General features: G+C 36.1%; 1 non-coding gene across 1 annotated transcript; it reads right to left on the bottom strand.

The window, feature by feature from the left end:
* Window positions 1–2,412: 2,412 nt before the first annotated feature.
* LOC138826564 (U6 spliceosomal RNA) lies at window positions 2,413–2,519 on the bottom strand. Its single transcript, XR_011371756.1, has one exon. It is a non-coding gene; the product is annotated as a U6 spliceosomal RNA (small nuclear RNA).
* Window positions 2,520–6,679: the final 4,160 nt, after the last annotated feature.

The following is a 6,679-nucleotide window of genomic DNA, read 5'->3' as shown; positions in this document are numbered from 1 at the left end:
CTTTGTTTCCCCTTCTCATCCATTCTTTATTTTATTTTTTTTATTTAAATTTTACTGTCAAGGTAATGTACAGAGGGATTATAGTTACCTAAATAAGGTAATGAATTTATTTCTTTTCTAATTTGTTATCCCTTCCCCCATTTTTCTCCTTCTTCCCTCCCAACAGCCCCTCCAAGATTATTTCCAACATATTGTCTTCTCTCCCTTGTCCTTTGTCTCACCATTTTTCCCTTTCCCTAACCTAGTTCATATCAACATATTTACAATAACCAGGGTTATTCAAAATCAAATACAGTGACTAAATATTAAATATTAATCAAATGTTAATCAAAACCAAATACAGCGACTACAGAGGATAAACTATAGGTGGGGAAAACACAAAAGGATAAAAAGAAATCATGCAGTACATTAAGAACAACAACAACAAAAAACATGTCTTGGAGTTCATTTCACTTGGAATCATCTTATACGGTCATATGTACATAGCTAGAGGGCTATTCTGCTCATCTACTAAGATTATCCTTGATGTACACAATCATGCTCCTCTATTACCCAGTAATCTCACTTCTGGGCATTTAACCATGTGGCCACAAGCAATGCCACAGTAAAGCTACCAGCACAATTATGTTTATCACAGTATTATTTACCATAGATAAGATATGGAATCAATCTAGAGGCCCCTCAGTAGATGAATGGATCAAGAAAATCTCTCTCTCTCTCTCTCACACACACACACACACACACACACACACACACACACACACTCACGGAATACTATGCTTTCATCAGAAAGAATGATACCACCTCATTTGTAAGGAAATGGAAGTTCTTGAAAAAAAATTATATTAAGTAAGCCAGACTTAAAAAAATATAGGTCCCAGAGTTTCCCTTATTTGTAATAATTAGTTTACACCAAGGATAATCTCATGTATTTTAATTTGACATTTTGTCCTATGTTGAGCATACAAAATTATTGCTGTATTGTTTGTTATTATTTCTGCAAACAGGGAGGTATATTTAAAGAATTATGTTTCTCTTATCCATTACTGGAGGAAGAACACCCAAAAGAGCAACCCCTATAAGGAATAACAACTCCTACTTATTTAGCTTCATTCCTATGTAAGGCCAGTGTTGTCCCCTGTATCCTCATGTTGTAAATTACAAATCTATAGCGGTTCATCCTGTATCTCTACTATTTTCTACATTATGACCTAAATGCCCCAGCAATTCTACTTTAAAAAATTCTCTCTTAATGTTTGAGGTGTGTGTGTGTGTGTGTGTGTGTGTGTGTATGTGTGTGTGTGTGTGTGTGTGTGTGTGTGTGTGTGTGTGTTTACAAAAATCAGAAGACAACATTTTACCTCATTTAGAATACATCATTCAAGTCATTATAGGTTGTGGATAATGGGAGAAGTCTCGTTTTAAGGATGAAACATAAAAATATATTTGTGCATGCACCACAGTTTATTAGTCTGTAGTTGAACACTTAACTTCAATTTATATCTTGGCTTTTGTGAATAATGTGAATAACAATGAAATACAGATATATATATACAAGTTACTCAGAGAGAAATAATCACATGATTGGTGGATCAGATGATATTTCAACTTTGGATTTCTTTAGAAAACTGCATACTACTTTCTACAAGGAGAATACTAACCTGTATTTTGACCAAGAGTGTAGAAAGTTTCCCTTTCTCCACACTCTCATCAGCCAACATTATTACCTTTTGAGTTTTTTAAAAGGGCAGGTTTTTACTGTGTGCAGGACCCAAGATGACCTCAGACCCAAATCCTTTTACTCCTACCTCCTAAACGCTTCGAATTACAAGCCTTTACCACCACACCTGGTTCTTTTGATTTTTTTTGATGAGGTTTATAATAGTTATGAAGTAGTATCATAGTAATTTTGAATTGCATTTCTCTAATGACTTCTGTTTACAAAGCATTAAGCCATCATAGAAGTGGTATTAAACACAACTTTGTAAACCCACTGGCAATTTTCTTTGGGCCTGGCTGACTTCACTTAATATAATTTTTTACAAGTCTTTCCATTTCCTAACAAATGGGGCAATGTCATTCTTTCTGATGGAGGCATAGAATTCCATTGTGTATATATACCACATATTCTTGATCCATTCATCTAGAAGGGACATCTAAGTTGGTTCCATATCTTAGCTATCATAAATAATGCTGCAATAAACATAGTTGTGATAGTAGTTTTAGTATGGTCTTGTTTGTGGTCATTTAGGTAAATTCCCAAAAGTGGGATTGCTGGGTCAAAGGGGAGCTTTATGGGGAATCTTTTGAGGAACCTCCATAATGCTTTCCAAAGTGGTTGAACACGTTTACATTCCCACCAACAATGCTGTATGGTTCCCTTGTGGCCACATCCCCTCCAGCTTCTGTTGTAAAAATATGGAACACTCCACGAATTTGCATGTCATCCTTGTGCAGGTGCCATGCTAATCTTCTCTGTATCGTTCCAATGTTAGTGTATGTGATGCTGAATTGAGCACAGAATATTTTTTTTTTGTTAAATAAAATGTATTTGTATTACAAATATTTCATTCATCTCTCCAGCCATGGTAAAACCAAACCACCTCCATGCCAAATAGCTCCTGAAGTAATTATTTAGGAATAGAAGTTATCACAATTGTATAAAAATATCTACCCACCACTCTAGAAATTAAATCTGAACTTATAAAGGATTGGGATTAATAATTATCTTTTCCTATGTTGCCAGGAATAGGTGGTGAATATTTTCTTTTTTTTTTAATTGTATTTTATTTTATTTGAGAACATACTGTATAGGGGGGCTACAATTACATGGGCAGGATAATGCATACATTTCTTACCAAGCATTGCAGCCTCCTCCTTTGTTTACCCTTCACTTGCACAGAATATTTTTTATATCTAAAGTGCAATTGATTTTTTTAAACTGCACAATTGAAAAAAAAGGAAGTTCAAAAGAATTGTCGTGAAATTTTACAACCATATTTTTCTTTTTTTCTTTTTTTATTTTTATTTTTATTTTCTGTGAACATACTGTACAGAGGGGTTACAATTACATGGGCAAGATAATGAGTACATTTCTTATCAAGCATTGCAGCCTCTTCCTTTGTTGACTCTTCACATCTCTTCCCAGCCTCCTCCCCCGGCTCCTCCCCCCCCCCCCCACCAAAGTTGTAAAGTTCGTTTTCGACATGACAACTTGTACTTCTCATTGTTGCAACGGGTCCACCTGTATCCTTAAACGACTTCTTTTTCCCCATCTCCTCCACAGATTATACCGACATCAAATATAGTGAAAGCAGGGGTTATACTGTGAGGGAGGGACATACAAAGCAACAAAGAAATAATCTTATAAATGCGTTAGAAACAAATGCATGAAAGAAAAAAAACATTTAAATGCATATCTAAGGGTTAATTTTCTTAACATCACATTATCTGAATCTTTTTTGCTTGACTTATACATATACTATATATTGCAAATAAGGGAAACCATGGGACCTATGTTTCTTTGGGCCTGGCTTACTTCACTTAATATAATTTTTTCCAAGTTTTTCCATTTCCTAACAAATGGGGCAATGTCATTCTTTCTGATGGAGGCACAAAATTCCATTGTGTATATATACCACATTTTCTTGATCCATTCATCTACTGAGGGGCACTGGTTCCATATCTTGGCTATGGTAAATAATGCTGCAATAAACATAGTTGTGCTGGTAGCTTTAGTGTGGTCTTGTTTGTAAGCATTTGGGTAAATGACCAAAAGTGGGATTGCTGGATCATAGGGGAGCTCTATGTGAAGTATTTTGAGGAACCTCCATACTGCTTTCCAAAGTGATTGACCAAGTTTACACTCCCAGCAACAATGAAGTAAGGTTCCCGTCTGTCCACATCCCCTCCAGCATCTGTTGTTATTAGATATTAGAGTTCTTGATTTTTGCCATTCTAACTGGGGTGAGGTGGTACCTTAATGTTGTTTTGATTTGCATTTCTTTTATGACTAGGGAGGTTGAGCATTTCTTCATGTGTCTATTGGAAAGAAGGATTCTTTCTTCTTCAGAGAAGTTTCTCTTTAAGTCTTTAGCCAACTTATTTCTTGGGCAGTTGTAGAACCATACATTTCTTACATAAGCACACATTTAAGAATAAAGTCAAAATGACATGTCAAAAACAAAATAATTCCAGATGTTTGTTATTCAAGAAATGTATAGGAGGAGGAATTCAACTATTCTGTACAAGGCACCTGTCATAATGAACACTGCAGCAAGTGTTAAGGTTTGTTAAAAGTTTTAATGTTTTAAATATATTTAATTTTGGGAATTTGTTTATAAATGCCAAAATTAGGACTGTTTGGCAGGTATAAAACTTTTCTATAAAGTATTTAAGATTTATAGTAACAGACATATACTACTAAGTATGTGCATTTCAGAGTTTAGGGAAATTTTATTAATGAGAAGTCACAAAGTTTTTGTGTAAAGAAGCAGAATAAAGAGTTCACACTTTGTTTACTACACAGTTTCTGTTAAAACTTTAGGGCTTCCTTAGTTTATATGTTAATGAGGAAAAATGATGATATAAGCCATAAACAAATAATGAGATATGCCATAAATAGTAATCTTAGTGGGTAACTTTAAAGACTGCTCATATTCTATAAAACTCTTGTTGAACTTCACAACCTTAGTCAGTGTTAAATGTACATGATTATGAGAAAATAGTAAAACCGAATATGTAGCATATTTCAAATAGTTAAAACACATGTTTTTAATTTTATTAATTAATATTTAATTATTGGTTTTCTTTATTTGTAACATTGTTTTACTTGTTGACATATAGTACAACTTTTTTTTGGGGGGGTATCCAGTCATGGGGCCTGAACTCTGGGCCTGGACCCTGTCCCTCAACTTTTCAGCTCAAGGCTAGTGCTCTGCCACTTGAGCCCCAGCGCCACTTCTGGCATTTTTCTTTTTGCTTATGTGGTGCTGAGGAATCGAACCCAGGGCCTCAGGCATGCAAGGCAAACGTTCTACCACTGAGCCACCTTCCCAGCCCTTGTACAACCTTTTGTAAGTCATCATTAGGAGGTACTTTGAGAAGGTTACTTGGATGGCCAAACCAATTTTTATAGGTGCATGTTAATTTACAAAGAGGAAAATTAAGAACAAAATATGTATTATATCTAAAATATACTTGGAACTCAAAAAATTAAACCACCCAACAACAAATCCTCAAAGAAACTACTGCCCAATAAATAAGTGGGCGAAAGTCTTAAAGAGAAACTTCTCTGAAGAAGAAAGAAGGATGGCCAATAGACACATGAAGAAATGTTCAACATCCCTAGCCATAAAAGAAATGCAAATCAAAACAACATTGAGATATCACCTCACTCCAGTTAGAACGGCAAAAATCAAGAACTCTAACAACAACAGATGCTGGAGGGGATGTGGACAGAAAGGAACCTTATTTCATTGTTGGTGGGAATGTAAACTTGTTCAACCACTTTGGAAAGCAGTATGGAGGTTCCTCAAAAGACTTCACATAGATCTCCCCTATGATCCAGCAATCCCACTTTTGGGCATTTACCCAAATGCTTACAAACAAGAACACACTAAAGCTACCAGCACAACAATGTTTATTGGAGCATTATTTACCATAGCTAAGATATGGAACCAACCCAGATGTCCCTCAGTAGATGAATGGATCAAGAAAATGTGGTATATATACACAATGGAATTCTATGCCTCCATCAGAAAGGGTGAGTTTGCCTAATTTGTTAGGAAATGGAAAGGCTTGGACAAAGTTATATTAAGTGAAGTAAGCCAGGCCCAAAGAAACATAGGTCCCATGGTTTCCCTTATTTGTAATATCTAGTATATGTATGAGTCAAGCGGAAACGGTCAGATAATGTCATGTCAGGAAAATGAACCCTTAGATGTGTATTTTAATGTTTTTTTCTTTCATGCATGTGTTTCTAATGCATTTATAAGATTATCTCTTTGTTGCTTTGTATATCCCTCCCCCACAGTATAACCCCTGCTTTCACTATATTTGATGTCAGTATAACTTGTGGAGGAGATGGGGAAAAACCAGTTGTTTAAGGATACAGGTGGACCTGTTGCAACAATGAGAAGTACAAGTTGTCATGTCCAAAACTAGCTTTACAACGTCGGTGCGGGGGGGGCGGGGGAGGAGAAGGATTGGGATTGGGGGGAGGGGGGAGACTGGGAAGGGATGTGAAGGGTAAACAAAGGAGGAGGCTGCAATGCTTGGTAAGAAATGATACACATTATCCTGCCCACGTAATTGTAACTCCTCTGTACAGTATGTTCACAAACAAAATAAAATAAAATTTAATTAAAAAAAAGAAGGTTGAGAAAGTACCTAAAAAAATTATCAAATAGAGTCTGAATCAGGAGTGTTGATAAATGTCCACACCTAATATCTTAGCCCTAGGCTGAAGCAGTGGTATTACAGAGTTGAGGCAACAAAACGTGACAGACTGTGTTTTGTTTTGTTTTGTATTTTGATTTTGTTGGTGATGGGGCATGAACTCTGGGGCCTGGGTGCTGTCACTCAGCTCAAGGCTAGCGCTTCCACTTGAACCATTGCACCACTTCCATCTTTTTTGCTTATGGGTGCTGAGGAATCAAACCCTGGGCCTCATGCATGC

The sequence above is a fragment of the Dipodomys merriami genome, unplaced genomic scaffold (genome assembly GCF_024711535.1).
Source record: "Dipodomys merriami isolate MVZ:Mamm:240054 unplaced genomic scaffold, mDipMer1.0.p SCAF_1436, whole genome shotgun sequence".
NCBI lineage: Eukaryota > Metazoa > Chordata > Mammalia > Rodentia > Heteromyidae > Dipodomys > Dipodomys merriami.
This window is presented reverse-complemented; position numbering and strand designations above follow the sequence as displayed.